Below are 18257 nucleotides of genomic sequence, written 5' to 3' on the forward strand. Positions count from 1 at the left end.
AACTCGCGCGGACCTCAACTAAGTAGTCTGGACCGACCTATATAGCTAAATCTGGCAATCAGTGGATTCATGAGACGATTCTCCTCTTATAGTTCAGGTGCCTCTAGCTTTCCACCAGACTACTCTAACATCAGACAGCTTTATGCGTCAACCTAGACAATGGTTTGGGATATTCAACATATAGCCAACCACTTCAGCAGATGAAGACTTATTACTTTATCAATCTATTTGGTATCTTAACTCAGTGCCTTGGGAGTAAACTCAACATTGCTATGCGGTCTCAACATACTTGAGAAATAATTAGAAAATACGGACGATCGAATACTCGTAACCTAAAAATATACAATGTTCTTAATCATCATGTTTCACATGTATAAATAAGAACAGAGCGAACTATATTTTGTAAATATATAGTTATTTTCGGAATAGGGATATGTGGAGATTGTAGCCATTTGAACAGCCGGTTTCACTAGTCAAACTAAGCTAGACCACTATCGAATACCGGGAATCACTGGACGTCTGTTTCACCCTTGCCTTATTCCCAATCTGGATCGAGAGAAAAAAGTTCTTATTTTAGCAGACTTCTTCCTTTAACATGTATTACATCGAAAGATTACATCATCTTGGTAGTCTGCACAAGGTCTACAAGTCAAATGATTACCGCAATTACAAATGAAGGAACTTCCTAATAGTCTCATTTATTGTAGCCGCCTAATCTTGACGTGCTCTCTAAAATAGTCTGTGAACCGATTGTACATGAGCATCAGGTACTGTAATTGCCGCTGTGACCTTGAAATCCTTCAGACGCTTCTGATTGGCTCGTCCATAAATTAACAGACGACGTATAACATCTTCATAACATTGATTAGATCGAAAGCTAAACATAGTTAATGACGATCATAATGATGCTTTTTTGGATATTAACCACTTAATTCTTCCCTAAATATACAAATAAAAAGTTGAGTAAGAAAAAAATTATTATAGTAACTGTATTCTATTTTTGTCTTCAATTAAAACAAAAAAAATATCGAATTCATTTAAAATATTTTATTAAAGGAGCCAAAATTAAATTTTATCTATATAAGGAACCAATTTAAATGAAGTATAAACTATTTTAACTAAAAAATTGAACATTACATTCAATTGATCTGTCGGTCAATCGGTTGAGTGCTCTGGCGCGAGACTGGTAGGTCCTGGGTTCGAATCTCACGAGTGCTGGATTGTGGATGCGCACTGTTGAGTAGTTCCATAATAGGACAAAACGACCGTTTAGTGCTTCCAGGTTTTCCTTAGTGGTCTAGCTTCAATTGCTTCATGATTTCAACTATGAAAATACTATATTCTCCACAAAACCCCTTCTGAATAAAATAAATAAAGACAGTAATGAAAATTGATTATTTTGTAAAATGAAATTACATTTATAAGCAATGGAATCCAAGACGCGCGTTACTTCGTCCTATTTGAGACTCGTCAGCTAGACGTACCTGCATCTCAGAGTTGATGTCAACTCTTGGACTTGAACCCAACGCGTTGTCCATTTGGCTTGACTATCAGGACTTAGTATCTGAGTGGATAACGCGATTGAGTTTGAAGCGAACGGTACTGGGTTCGAGTCCCAGAGTGAATATTAACTCTGAAACGCAAATACATCCACTGCTAATTAATATTCATCTCTGCTTACCATGCTTGTGAATTAAGGTATATCGAGGCAATACGCACAGTATGCACATATGCCAATTAGAGACTGACCAGTTGCAGTCCTAAACACATCGATGGGAAGATCCAAACAAACAATACTAAGTGAATTCAAACCAGCATTATTATTTATATCAATATTGAATAGATTGAATTCAATGAAAGTAAAATTATTTTTGTTTCTTTTACCAAGGCAAAAAAAACAACAAAACTAAAATTGAATTCAATCGGTTATTATTTGACATAGAAACATCATATCTATACATATATTCCATTGTACTTGAATTAATTTTGATTCAGTTATTTATTCTCTGAAGAAGTGACTTAAACTAAGTCACGAAACGTCAAAAAATCTAATTTTTCTATTCATTTAGATATTAAAAAATAATATACAATTTAGAATATTAAAGATTCCCATTGTGAAAATTAGAACAACATATGTAAGCGAACAATTGTTTTCAATGAGATCGTCATCAGGCTTTACTCTAATATACATGAAGATTTATACGAAAATGTTAGACCAATCAAGGCTATTTGAGTCAATAATCACAATGAAATAGAATACGTCACCGAGTATAATAGGTAAAAGTACAAGTTGATAGTGGGAAGACAAGTGTACTGATAGTAGTAAGAATATTAAATTATGATAACAAAAGTCTTATCAATGGTTAAACATTGGAAATAGGAGGTCAAATGTGGGTAAATAGACTTACAATAGTGATCACAAAACATTAAAATCATTACGTAATAAGAAGTATGTAAATAATTAGATAATGAAGAATACAAACGGAAAGAGGCAGAAAATTACAAAAAAATGATAACCAAATTAAGATAATAAAAATAAAATTTTACAAATAATAATAATGTCATTTGTTAAGTTATGTCCGACTATGGAAGGGATAGGGGGGTTACGAATTTCTTCTGTATATATAAATTGGGATGGAATGTACGAATTTCTATGGCTTCTTCTATATGAAGTAGACGGGAGCGAACTCCGTTGAGAAATGATAGAGGTATACGATAGATCACTTGAAATGATTTCAATTTATCTACAATATGAACACTATCAATTAGATGTGCCAAGATAGAACTGAGTATTGTTTTTATTTGGCTCTTTCCAAACCATGCTGGTAGATGTTCACTCATTCGTTGGTTAAGTTGTCTAGTAGTGCTCCCGATATAGCTATCTCCACAGGAGTTGTTATCATAATTTACTATTCTTACTACTATCAGTACACTTGTCTTCCCACTATCAACTTGTACTTTTAACCATTATTATGCTCGGTGATGTATTCTATTTCATTGTGATTATTACTGACTCAAATAGCCTTGATTGGTCTAACGGATTTTCATATAAATATTCATGTATATTAGAGTAAAGCCTAATGACGATCTCATTGAAAACAATTGATCGCTTACATATGTTGTTCTAATATATAATTTACCCAATACTTAATTGTATCGAAATGATCAAATCAAAATTTGCTAATGATACCTACATATAAACATTCCACTGCTAATTAATATTCATCTCTGCTTACCATGCTTGTGAATTAAGGTATATCGAGGCAATACGCACAGTATGCACATATGCCAATTAGAGACTGACCAGTTGCAGTCCTAAACACATCGATGGGAAGATCCAAACAAGCAATACTAAGTGAATTTAGTTTAAAGTTAATAATTAGGAAAAAAAGATTTCAAAAATGAATTTATATTTCATTCAATAATAAATTTAAGGAACAATCACAGGTTTATAGAATGATATAGTTATAAAAGTATAAAAGGAAAAATATTTGGACATTTGAAAGAAGAAATGTATTCACTTCATTTGTGATATTATTGTTGTTAAAATAGTAAAACAATATTGGTAGGTTGTATATGTTTTTTTTTGGTTTAAAAATGAAATTTTTTGTAATCATTTTTTAGTAGTATCATCGGTGGTTATTTCAAATAGGAATGAACTTTCTTCTTATCATTCACTAAGTGTATATTTGACAGTTCGACTATTCTCTGAAAACTACTATATCAATTACATGATATGAGTTTTATGTAAAAGAATGTTAAAACATTTTATAGTGTATTTCAATAATTGAGATCATAAGTTAATTGAAGCTAGACTACGATGTAAAACCTGTAAGCATTGAGCGGCCGTTTCGTTCTTCTGTAGGACTTATCAAGAAGGCACATCCATGATCGACGACAAAATGGCAGTCTGGTGCTTCCAGGTTTCACATGGTAGTCTAGCTTCAATTAACTCATCATCTCAAATATTGAAATTAATATAATATCTACAACAACTCATTCTTTATAGTATAGTTGAGAAAACATCAGTGAGTTCATAATATGTGAAACAGTAGAAACATGTGAATGACCCTTACACAAAAAAATCTTAAACTGTACGTATCAAAAATAAAATTGTTCCCCATCTACATATAATAAAATTTCAGTCCTTCAATCTTGTAAACCACCATGATTCACTCTATCTCATCAATTACTGAGATGGTAATCTGTTAAAAGTTATATGATTCTATTATGTAACCCTTCCAGCCATATAGAATGGTGAAGCTTAGTAGGCCCTTCTGGAGAAGAGTGCTTCATTGAAGCACGGCACAACAACCGAGGTGGGATAGCTGTTTCTGCACTGCTCATGCAGAACCATTACATAACTCTCACAACCCATTTTTTTGTCGTTTTTGTTTTTACTTTTATTTTGGCAGACTCATTTTTATTTTACCACTTATTTTTAACCCTCAATAGTTATGCAATGACTCTTTGTAGCATACGTAATCGTTTACGGGTACTGGTAGAATGGTTGATTAGGCCGATCTCGACAACCCGCGATTAACTGCTCACTTTAGTTCATGGAAAAGTCACATTATCCAGGAAGCACGACGAGGACGTGTGAGTCAGATTTTGCCCCCCCCCACTAGGTGTCGCTGCCAGGATGCGAACCGCCATGTTTCACTCTTTCTCATCAATTACTGAGATAGTAATCCGTTAGAAGTTATATGATTCTATTATGTAATTTTTGGCACACCTATATTTCTTCAAAGGTTTAAGAATAATGATGGTATTAAATTCATTTAGTATTGTTTGTGGCCGAGTAGATAACGCGATGGCGTTTGAAGCGAAAGGTACTGGGTTCGAGTCCCAGAGTGAACATCAACTCCGAGATGCAGGTACATCCAGGTACGAGTCCCAAATAGGACGAAACGCGCGTCCTGGATTCTACTGCTAGCCACTATTCATCTTTGCTTACAATGATGGTATTACTTGTAAAGACCGTTTCATTCACTTCAGTTATAGTAAACTTATTTTTTGATCAAAAATCATTATTTGTAATAATGTCTATAATAAGAACGTATTCATAATAGGCTATGCACCCTAATAATAATCAAATCTAAATAAGCTTTGAAAACTGTAGATTCAAAGGTACTGAAATTTATTTACAATACAGTCATTTATGTCACTGATGATAAGATAGATTATCTTACTGAAGTGTTTTATTTATTGCCTTTAAGTCTTAAACTAGGACAAAACAGCTATTAGATCCTATCCACTTTCAATCATCCGTTAGCTAATTTCAATTCTTTATCGATGTCATCTTCATATTGACAAAGCAATAATTGAAAATCATCTGATAACTAGCTTCAAAGGGTGATATACTTGAGCTAATTCGATATTCTCGGTAAACGAACGAAGCACAATGACACAGTGACACGATAAGCTAATCTAATCCGTCGTCCCAGGCCCCGCTAACTGGATGAAGAAGTCCAAGGTGAAGTAGGGGAATATATATTCCGTAAGCAGCCGAGTACATGCAAATCATAAGGGGAAAATCTCAAACGTATATATACAGCAATGAATTGTTTTTGAGCAGCATTACAGAATAGCACACTCAAAGATACAACGGACCAATAGCGTTTAAGATATTTTGACAAGTGGGAAATACGACTTGAAGGTGAAAAGAGCGCCTTTGACACGATAACAAAGAAATTCAAATTGCAAAATAAAATTACAAAACTAAGCCATTTACCAAGTAAGTTCTGGGGATTTGACATCCCAACAAAGGGCATTCCAGGGAATCGAATGAGACATGAACGGAGAAATCCAAACATGAGTCGAGTACTGTTATCATCAATGAATAATTATTGCGTTGTATTGTAATTTACTCAAAGTAGACACTATTGAACGATGAATTCCGACTTGAGAGTTGACAATTTTGATTGTTCAACTTAGAGAACTAAATATCTAACCGACTATCATAATCATTATTCTTACACCATACAATCACCTGGATTGTCAAGTTTTGATCACTTAAAATGATAATTTGAATGTTTTCGAATCAACCTCCCCTATAATAGTTTATGATGATCATAATAAACTATCTATTCAGTCTTTAACAATACAGAAAAGTATAATTTTTCAAACTAATGAACCAGTAAGGTGATTGATTATGTCTATAAAGTTAGTTGAGAAGTACACTTGACTAATCACTACATTGTCCATTGGGGGAATCTGTAAACCTATATATATATAACAATGAACATAAAAGTAGACTTATTCTTCATTTCCTCTCACATGTTTCCCTCTCCACCATGAAAATATAATTGGTGAATATCGAATAGTATCTAAGTTGAAATTACTAGTCGTCAATTGTCGCTGTTTTTAAAAATTAACTTTGAATTAATGAGGGAATAAGTAATTTTAAAATATCCAATTGAATTTTAACGAACTATAACAAAACAATCAATTTCAATATTGATAATGGGGTTTTTATGAAGATTGGTTTAATTTATTGGTGGTATCCATCATAAACTGACTGATGAAGTTCGGGCATTTCACAAATGAAACTTCATGCACTGATAACACTTAGTCAATTCTATCAATTCTATCACAAATTCATTGAATTCGGAGACAATGATATGCTAATCCAAAACTAGCAGCAAGACTTGAAGGTTCTGTGTTCGACCTCCATTATAGTGCTGAAAAGTTTTATGCCAGGACTAAAAATCGGTCCAGTACTCGCTAACTTCTCATCTTGGTACGTTAAATGTGGTGATAAATACTGCCTGAAAGCAATTTCAAGTATTCGAAGGGCTAACAAGTTTGGATCAATAGACTATCAAAATAGTAATCACTTATTGGGGTGAAAATTTTTATGATTCAAATTATTTAAAAACTTAAGACGTATAATAAATATGATAGTGGCTTAATTACTTACTTACTTACGCCTGTTACTCCCAATGGAGCATATAAAGACTGCCGACCAGCATTCTCTAACCCACTCTGTCTTCCCCCTTTCCTTCTAGTTCTATCCAACTTTTGTTCATTCTTCTCATGTCTGTCTCTATTTCTCGGAGTAATGTGTTCTTTGGTCTTCCTCTTCCCATTTGACCTTCAGGATTCCATGTGAGTGCTTGTCTTGTGACACAATCGGGTAATTTTCTCAAAGTGTACCCAATCCACTTCCAGAACTTCTTCCTGATTTCTTCTACTGCTTGAATCTGGTTTGCTGTCTCCCACACTAACTTGTTGCTGATAGTGTCTGGCCATCGGATCTAAAGTAACTTGCGTAGAGAAATTTTAATAAACACTTGTATCTTCTGGATTATGGCTTTCGTAGTTCTCCAAAACGTTAACCAGAAAAAATTATTCAAAGTTATATCTACCCATACATATATTACCATGTGGTTGATGTGAAGAAATAATCAATAAATATATTAACGATCTTCTAAGTTCCCTTTTATTGAGTAAAACAACCAGTTTTTGAAAGCAAATTCAAGATAACCAGCTAAATTAGAAATTATACATTTTGGTCGGTTAGTCATTTAAACATATAGTTTTTTTTTTAAAATTTACATTTTCATATGTACTACGGTATAGTACGACAATCTCTAATCAATATTGTATTTTGTTTTTGCGTTATTCCGGTTAAGGTGTTCAGTCATTTTCTCCATTGTTGGTTTAGTTTAGTTTAACTATATATACCAATGAGTTGTATTTTTGCGAAATAATAGATCTACTTATTGATATATACTATATGTGGTTTGTCAATATTCCTGAAATATAATGAGATATAACATACGGGGATGAAGGAAACAATCTCTATCCGTTATAGAATTGTCATTAAGGCATATTTAATGACATGGGTTAGTTAGGAAATATGATACTAATAAATAAATGATCTCCGCCGTGTTGCCGGTACATTATAAATTTAAAAAAAAAATAATTATTTTTGTGGAAAATGATAAAGATTAAGGGTGTATTATTTCACTATTGACTTGTAATATGTCAATTATTCTATACGTTAGAATTTTAAAATTGCAACCAGCAATAAAGCTATATTCAACGACAGTGCTACATTTTTTTGAAAACTGGATTTTAAAAGTAGACGTATGTGTTACGTTATGCGATTATCCGATTCGTATTCCAAAACGCACACTACCTATGGGACTGCCTAATCTGTCATATCATGTAGGAAGTTAAGAATCAGTAGGAAGCTTTAATCGAAAAACCAAATATTCTACACAGATCCTGTGGATATATATACACCTGTCTTCAATCCTAAGAAATAGCTGATACTTTGACTAGGTGTATAATTGGCATTCTCCATTTGCTTTTTCTCACCTGCTACTTAAAATTTGAGTATGGGCACGTGTTACATTTAGACTCCCCCAGCCTGTTGGGAAATATATGCATTGCACAAGATAAGGACTGCTTTAGGAATTAAATCATAATCAATAATTCATATGAAAAATAACCTGAATCATAATTGTGAATTATATTACCCCAATTAAATGTAGCAGCTTATTGAAAGTAAAGGGTCTACTAATTGCAGCTACGAACATTATTGTATGTCAATCATATAACTTCAATTATGGTTGCTGGACGACGGAATATCAATCCAATTATATATCATGTATTAACATGTATTTTGGAGTCATTAAGCTTTAATATCAACGAGGTATTCACAGTGTGTCAGCCAAATTCTGTCTGGACACAACAATGTGATATTTATACTACTAATACTACTACTGTCAGAACTAATTGTAGTACTCTCACTGCTGTTAAGTGTATCACATCTACTAATATGACCAAACGTAAAGCAGTCACAGAGTGTAACAGATTTGTATAGACTACTGATTTTAATTGGTTCACAAAAATCATTCTGTGCTCTAAATGAAATATTGCCATACTCCTCTGGAATTATCGTCTATTTTCGTTACTTAAAAAGAAAACGTTTTTCCCTAAGAAAATTATCGAAAGCGATTAGGGACAACGCCTAAATGAGTCGAACAGGAGTCAGCGTAACACTATCAACACGGTATGATAGAAAAGACCTTTAATTTGAAATTATTGATTCATTGATTGATTGGATCAATACCTTTAATTAGTCAGTTGCAGTTAGTTAGAAACTAATTCAATTGAGAATATACATACATCTCATAGGAGGGACTTACTGTTACAGCAATTCCAGCCAATTAATCGAGTTGTTCACTACATATGAAACACATACAACAACAAAAAGGGGAATATCACTCATTATCTAAACAATTGACTTAAAAGTTTAATTCTGTCTAATATGTTAACAAGTAATTTGTAATAACCATAATAGAAGAGAAAAAATATCGGAGAAGACATAAACAATTTAAATTCACCTTGTATTGTTTTGTTTGAATCATCCCATTGATGTTTTAGGAATGCAACTGGTCAGTCTTTAATTGGCACATGTGCATACTGTGAGTATTGCCTCGATATAGCCTTAATTCACAAGCATGATAAGTAGAGATGGATAGTGGCTAGCAGAAGAATCCAGTTGGACGTGCGCCACTTCGTCCTATTCAGGACTCGTCAGCTGGATGTACCTGAATCTCAGAGTTTATGTTCACTCTGGGACTTGAACCCAGTACCTTTCTCTTCAAACGCTATTGTGTTATCCACTCAGCTACTGAGTCCTGATTAAACATCAATGGAAAGATATTAACAAACAATACTAAGTAAATTTAAACTTCACCCTATCACACAAGCAAGTGGCTATCAGGACTCAGTGGCTGAGTGGATAACGTTATAGCGTTTGAAGCGAAAAGTACTAAGTTCAAGTCCCAGAGTGAACATCAACTTTGAGATGCAGATACATCCAGCTGACAAGTCCCAAATAGGACGAAGTAACGCGCGTCCTGGATTCCACTGCTAGCTACTATCCATCTTTGCTTATAAACAATGTAAGTTTCCCAAATCACATTAGTCATTACTTTTAGAAAAAAATTTTTTTTAAATTTTTTTTATTTACTTTAACTTGTAAAATGAAACAGAAACAAAAAAACAATCGACAGAGAAAAAACTGAGTTAAATGGAATTTGTTATTTTTTAATGTTGTAGCCATAGGATACAATTTTGTTGAAATTTTAAATGATTCCTTTAGGGAAATGTTTTTCCTTTCTCTCCTTTTCTTTTTGCTTCACCACCTACTTTTATTTTTGGAAGAGGATTAGGGTAGGATAAATGTTTCGCTTGAGTAAATATATTTTATGTTTACTAATAACCATACTACTACTAATATTACTACTACTACTAATAATAGTAATAATCTCAGACATTATAATCATATGTTCTACAATAAATAGACAAATTCAATGAAAGGAAGAAAAAAAAGAAAGTATTTCTAAATAGTTTGTATGAAGTACTATAGCAAATATCCTATAACCAATTTCGATTATGGTTATTTTTGGTTAAACCCTTTTTTTATTAACTTACTTAACAGACAATGTTATTGAAATAGAATAACAATTCACATGGCCGGATACTATCAGCAACAGCGTTTTATGGGAGAGGACAAATCAACTTCCAGCTCAAGAGGAAATTAGGAAAAGACGTTGGAAGTGGATAGGATATACATTAAGGAAATCATCAAACTGCATCATGAGGCAAGCGCTAACTTGGAATCCTGAAGGGAAGCGGAAAAGAGGAAGGCCAAAACGCACATTCCGTCGGGTAATAGAAGCAGATATGAAAAGGATGAATGCTAACTGGAAAGAACTGGGAAGGATTACTCAGGACAGAGTTGGATGGAGAATGCTGGTGTGCAACCTACGCTCCTCCATGAGGGGTAACAGGAGTAAGTTATGAGTAAGTAGTGGTAATTCACACATTTCTTTGTACTATTTTATAATCACTAGAGCACATGACGGACTCTAAGTGAAATGTTGATTGCTTAAATATCATTCGATGATTCATCCTCCTCCCCATATATGTATGGACTCAAGTCTTATTATTAGCTTTTCCTTTGTATTGCTGCATCCTTATACAATTTGACTATAAATTTTCTTATGTAACTGCTTGAATATACTTATTCGCCTCTTCGTTTCAAATTCGCTCGATGTGCTTATAGCTTTGCTGCGCCCTTATACAATTTGACTATACGTTTGCCTATGTAACTGCTTGTATATACTTATTCACCTCTCCGTTTCAAATTCTCTCAGTGTGCTCATAGCTTTGTTTTCTGTGTAGTTGCAGCTTCACTTTGCCTTCTGATTTCAAACACCATTGAGATTTATATTAAGACAGTTATCGAGGTGAACTTTTAGCGAAGCAAAGTCACTACAGTAAGATTATTCTGCTGGAAATTTAATTTTTTGCTATTTGTGTGTATTGTTTTGATTTCTTTTGTTTGTACTCACTATACTTGTTATTATTATGATGATCGTAATTCTGTTCCAAAACATGGTTAATGTGTGTGTATGTATGTATGCTGACTTGACAACTAACTCACTGCATAATAATTAATTTGCAACGAATTACTGAATTTATGAAGGGAATATAATTTAAAAGAAGAAGAACTGAAGAATTTCCTTCCATGATATTATGACTTATTTGGTTGACCCATTCAATTATCGCTAATCGGAATACCGGCTTATATGACCTTGTCCCTGTGCTAAACTAATGATATATTAACCAGCACAAGCAGGTTAGGATCAACTCTGAGTCTTTATTAGTACTCTGCGATAATGAATTTACGCCTAGCCCAGGACGTTCAGTTCAGATCATAAATACCAGCCTCCACTGTATGGATCGTATATTTCAGACATATGTGGTTTATGTACAAGAAGATCAGATGGCTCAAACTTATCCAGTTCAAATGGTCACATAGTTATTTGTAATAATGGACATTAACTAAATTGTTTCTTCATAAAGGGCATTCGTCATAACGAATTATGTATTCCTGGATATGAGTTTAATGTCAGTTAAATGCAGCCAATCAGATAGTATGTATTAGATAATCATTTTAAAGCTGTAGTTTCAAACAATAAATATCTTCTGAAGCCTATCACAGAGTGTATTGTTTTTGCTCATTGTGAAGATATTTTGCAATAAAGCTAATAGTTAAAACCGTGGAGTAGTGATTGATCGAGAACTACTTATCTGGAATCACTAAACATCAGAAGCAATGATAGGCACCAATTTTCTTTCATGACTAGAAACAGTGAAAAAAGGCGAATTAGAAACAGAATGAAAGTGGGGTAATTTGCTCAGTTTATTAATAACTAACTGTTACCCCTAAACGTGAAATCTCCTAAAACAGTGTTATTATGGTGTGCGCTATTGTTGTCAATAGATATAAGTAGTATGTAACACTAATGGAAAGTGGAATGTCTGGAGTCAGAAGGTTAATAAGATCGAATGAGAGAGAATGAAAACTGGAAATGATCGGTATGGAAACTAAGAAACAACAAAGTTCCTGGAAATCGTTTGGATGAATATTGAAAATAAAATATTTACTATATGGTTCTCAGATTTGATCAAAATATTGTATAATGTTGTGTTAAAATACATTTGGTTGTCTCCCCCTGTGTTCTCATTCACTATATTACCAGTATATTAATTATTGTGTATGCCTTTGTAATAAACAGTTAACATTTACATATGGTGAATAATGGTATACTGTGCATATTACTGTGGAATTATCGGCAATTAATTGCACATCAAACGGTAAGCTAACTAGTTTTGAACTGTTTAATTAGAGATTAGTTTGGTAGTTGTGCCGATTATACGCCAAGATTATTTTTGGAAAATTCTAATATATAAGGATAGTAATGCATAGGGGTTTAAAACGTAACCCAACAATGAAGAACTATACTTTTTTATATTGGATAATGGTAGGAGTCAGAATACTAACCTGATTTATTTACTATTGCTTGCTGATTGGATAGGGATACATGAACAGCTTTTAGAGTTTGAAATTTTTTTTCATCTTTTGATTTTGATAAGTCCGATGAAGTATGAAATTCGTGCTGTATGTTATACTACTAATTGCTGTTAAATATATGATATAGACATTAACAACATTGGATGCCGGCTCAGTGGTCTAAAGTTTAAGCGCTCTGGCGCGAGACTGGTAGGTCCTGGGTTAGAATCTCGTAAGGCGGGTTTGTGGTTGTGCACTGCTGAGGAGTCACACAATAGCACGAAACGGCCGCCCAGTGCTTACAAGTTTTCCATGATGGTCTAGCTTCAATTGATTCATGATTTCAACTATGAAAATATATGATTACTTTATAATTCTTATGAATATTTATGTAGCACTCAATGAAATTGTAGATTATTAACCTGATCAATTTTGTCTGGAACATCATTGGTAAGAAAAATTTCAAATGGTTACAAATGGTTACAAATGGTTACAAAATGAATGGAGAATGCTGGTGGGCGGCTTTTGCTCCTCCACGTGGGGTAACAGGCGTAAGTACAACAAATAATCTTTGAATTATATACCTACTTTTCTGTTTACTTTTAAATTAATTAGTAATTTGACGTATAAAAAGCTAATTAAATGACTTCCAATGTTATTTTGATTACTATATAGAAAGATACACGAAATATTTGAATAATTTTGCGGTTTCAAAGAAGTTTACATTCGATTTAGATTTCATTGTAGTAAGTTGTTCGAGATATTCAAATGTTATTTCAAAGAAATGTATAAATATCTGAATGAATATATATGTTGTATAAGATGGTGATTAGAGGTGGTCAACAGGGTTTCGATCGATAGCATTCGATCAGCACTAAGAAGGACTTGACACGCATAGCATTGATCACCACCCAGTGATCAATCAATTGTGATATATGTTATATATTTACAGTTAGCATTGAGCTTTAATTGATAAGAGTTTTGATGACCTATTATTTGAAAGTCAGTTAAATTGAACGATGATATTGTCTACCATTTTGGTGCTACGAGATCTAACTCCAACTGGATAATATGAATGATTGTTATTGAAATATATACACATCTCCAATCCTCGTATATAATTATCAACTGAAATCGAGTCAGTGGATAACAGGATTAAATAAGTCAACTACGAGAATCGATTTTAAACTACGTATATTTCGTACAACCGTTGACTAGAAAGCGAAGTAAAACAGAATGACGCTCAATGCAGAAAGAGAATGAGCTAACTCGATTCAATCAAGTGATACGTCTGTAGGTTGAACGCTATATTCAGATCCTAAGCTATTCTGATAACCCCAGGCAAGAACTACACAGCGACTTGAACACCAGGGAGAAGACTTGAGTATGAGAGAAAACACTTTACTGCAAGGTTCATTTATGTACAGAAAATACAGGGATTTTATAGTATTTAACAGACCTTGAGTTTACATAGTAGCAGTGTGTTAATCAGTCAATCAGGATCTCGTTATTTTAGTAACATAACTTCACACAACTTCTTATTAATCGCTGATTGATTGGGGCTCTTTATGAGCCTCTAAAGGCTCTGTTAGAGTTCTCTGGAAGCCAACTTAACACTTGTGGACCATCCTCACATCAAGCATATATCGATACAGACATATGATGAATAAGATGGGAAATTAGCACACATGAGATCATATAAAAAACAGTTAGGATTAATAAACGAATAAGTAACGGGTAAAAATATATTTTCAGAAAAATGAATATACTGATCTATCCAGAAGCTAAAGTAACCTATGTAAGCTTGACTTAGTAGCAGCCCTTACTGAGTAATTAACCTATAAAACTGAATTCATCTACTCATATATAACATTTTATTGTTAATTGTTTTTGTTCTAATATTTTGTCTATAAAGTGTTTCCTATGGAAAGTGGTCTGAAAAAAGTTAATCATGTTTCCTGATTGATCAATATTTTTAAAATAATTTAACATTAAAAATCATAATATTCCCTATGCTACATGAACTCTCGTTAATTTTAATGATATTTAAGCTTGGATGAACTATAAATTTTAATTGCTGAATTCATTAGTCAATGTAAGGTAGATCAGCAGTGAAAAAGTGGAAGCACTGAGCAGTCATTTCGTTATAGTGTGGGACTCTTCAGCAGTGCGCATCCATGATCCTGCACGCTGGACTCAGACTCAAGTTCTTCGATCTTATGCGCAAACACTTAATGTATAAACCACTGAGCCGGTATGGAATAATGCTAATGTCTAGCTTCAATCGATCCATGATCTTGCGAAACTATTTCACCCATTTTCTGAGCCAGATATCTGTCTCTACGTGACAGAGATTGGAATCCACTAGTCACGACTGGTCACTATTATTCATGGGAATCATCTTGATAATTAATGGATGAGTGCTCAGCCATTCATGGATTGATGGAAGCTAGACAATAAACACCGTTGTATGCCGGCTCAGTGGTCTAGAGTTTGAGTGTTCGCGTGCGGGATTGTGGTCACTCACCGCTGAGAAGTAAATGGTGGTCTATCTTACATCGACTCATGAATTCAACCATTAAAATGACCACAATCTGCACAAACCGCATTCTGTTCAAAATTACTGTTACTGATTTGTAATAAAATCCAATTAGAATTTATAAGTATAGAACAAAGTACACGTCAAAGTACTTAATAGGTATACCATCAAAGTCATCATATCATTTTTCAAAAAAAAATAAACAAGGCTTCTAATTATCAAAATATACTCAAGTTATTGATTTTTGAAATCCAATAAATCAATAATAAAATCAATAGTTCAATAATCATAATAAATGTACAGAGAAATAATGTGAGTAAATAGATTGGTAATGGATTAGGGTAAATGTTATGTCACTTATCATTGAATAACAAAATTATACAAAGATGACTTCGAAATGAATGCTAATACTTATCAACGAAATAAAGTAAGAACGATCATATAACTCAAAAAGTTACAAGAATTTATAAACAATTGTCTACTCAAAATACTCAATGTCCGTTAACCAGATAACATAAGCAACAGCCCACTATGGGAGAGAACGAACTAATTTCTAGTTGAGGAGGAATTTAAGAAAAGTCATTGGAAGTGGATAGGACACACATTAAGGAAATCTTCAAACTGCATCAAAAAGCAAGCGCTAACTTGGAATCGTGAATGTAAACAGAAAATTGAAAGACGAAAGAACACATTACGCCGAGAAATGGAGACAGACATGAGGAAATTGAACAAAAATTGGATAGAAGTAGAAAGGAAGCCTCATGGCAAATTTGAATGGAGAATGTTAGTCAACATCCTATGCTCCTTCATGAGGGTTAACAGGCGTAAGTAACTAAGTAAACAATCATATCATCATATTCACTATCAGATGACAAAAACTTATAAATACGTTAACTATGGTAACGATAATTTTTGTCCAGGTACCATGTAAATCAGGATAGCTGAAATTCAGTATAGCTTTATGTAGGAAATATATATATGTATTATATGACATATTGATTAGCCGATGTCTTTTTCATAAACCATTTCCAATTTTTTATACAAATAACTATTGCCTCTTATCAAAGTAACCATATACAAAGATTCTGAATGGGTAATAAAGATTTATGACTTCATCAATAGTTAATTAAACTTAACCACAGCGTTAATTATTTTGTAATTCCATCATACACTTATAACGTATCAAAGACATCTCTGCTCATACACATGTATATTTTCAAATATCTCTTATACAGATTATAGAACATAAAATTATCAAACTTAGCCATTAAACTACATGTATTCATCACTGTCACATCAGTTTCCTATGATAATGTTCAAGCTTACATACTTACTTACTTACGCCTGTTACTCCCAATAGAGCATAGGCCGCTGATCAGCTTTCTCCAACCTACTCTGTCCTCGGCCTTCTTTTCTAGTTCTATCCATTTTTTGTTCATTCTTCTCATGCCTCTCTCTATTTCTCGGTGTAATGTGTTCTTTGGTCTTCCTCTTCTCCTTTGACCTTTAGGATTCCATGTGAGTGCTTGTCTTGAGACGCAATTTAGCATGTTCAAGCACTCAACATATATAATATAGAGCACTGGAACTGACAATAATAACTTCAGTGAACAAGAACATGAGTGGGGATAATTGGATACATTTAAGCACACAATTACAGAATATTTCACTAAAATCTGACAATCGTACAGTAAACAGTTAATTTGCAAACTATTAATCAATTGGCTTAATCTTCACTGTTCCTTCTGTAAATATCAGTCCATCGTCTTCGATTATTATTGTCCATGCATTGTCATGCCAATTGCATTCCAGTTCCTGTCCACTCTTTTCATGTCTGCCTCCAATTCTGGACCTTCCTTTATTTCGTTTCCTTTCAAGATCTCAAGTTAGCGCATGCCTTGTGATGCAGTTTGGGGATTTCCTCAATGGGTGTCCTATCCACTTCCAGTGACTTTTCTTCAATTCCTCCTCAACTAGAAATAAGTTTGTTCTCTTCCATAGTGGGCTGTTGCTTATGTTATCTGGTCAACAGATATTGAGTATTTTAAGTAGACTTATTGATGTAATGTCGAATATTCCGTGTCATCATTACAACATTGACCTAATTAAAGTTATACGAATTAAATAGTCATGAATATTATTAGCTTTATTCAATATTATATTCTTGATACAATATAGAATTCTAAGCACAACGTATTTCAACAAATTTCCAGTTCTTGACTGTTTCTTCTACAAATATCAGTCCATTGTCTCCAATCGTTATTGTTCATGCATTTTCATACTAATTGAACTCCGTTTCCGCTCTTTCCTTATCGATCTTCTACTGAAATATATTCTATACCTGACCATCATTATATACTACTTATGTGAATATAAGTAACTCACACCACATAAGAACGAATATTTTATTTCAAAGTTGAAATCATGAGTCGATTGAAGCTGGACCACCATCGAAAACCTGGAAGCATTGGACGGCCATTTCGTCCTATTATGGGACTCCTCAGCAGTGCGCATCCACGATCCCGCAGCCGCGAGATTCGAACCCAGGACCCACCAGTTTCGAGCCGAAGCCCTTAACCGATAGACCACTGAGCCGGCATCCAACGGTGTTAATGTCTAACTTCAACCAATCCACGATTTTGAGCGACCGTTCACCAATGTCATCAGTGAGTTGATATCTCACAACAGACCTGGATGAACTCCACTGGTCACTGCTTCCCACTAGAACTCCAGGATATGTACCTTGAAGTCAGTCACTAGTGAGCATATGATTATAATCAGAAAGGGTTTTTGTGGAGATTTCAATATTTCAAAGTTGAAATCATGAGTCGATTG

The 18257-nt window shown here is 33.7% G+C and overlaps 1 non-coding gene across 1 annotated transcript; it reads left to right on the plus strand.

Annotated features, from left to right (window-relative positions):
- Positions 1-4790: 4790 nt before the first annotated feature.
- On the plus strand, positions 4791-4860 carry Smp_tRNA_00583_Pseudo_TTG.1.1. Its single transcript has one exon. It is a non-coding gene (tRNA).
- Positions 4861-18257: the final 13397 nt, after the last annotated feature.

Source organism: Schistosoma mansoni, chromosome 2 (assembly GCF_000237925.1).
Source record: "Schistosoma mansoni strain Puerto Rico chromosome 2, complete genome".
NCBI classification, from domain to species: Eukaryota; Metazoa; Platyhelminthes; class Trematoda; order Strigeidida; family Schistosomatidae; genus Schistosoma; species Schistosoma mansoni.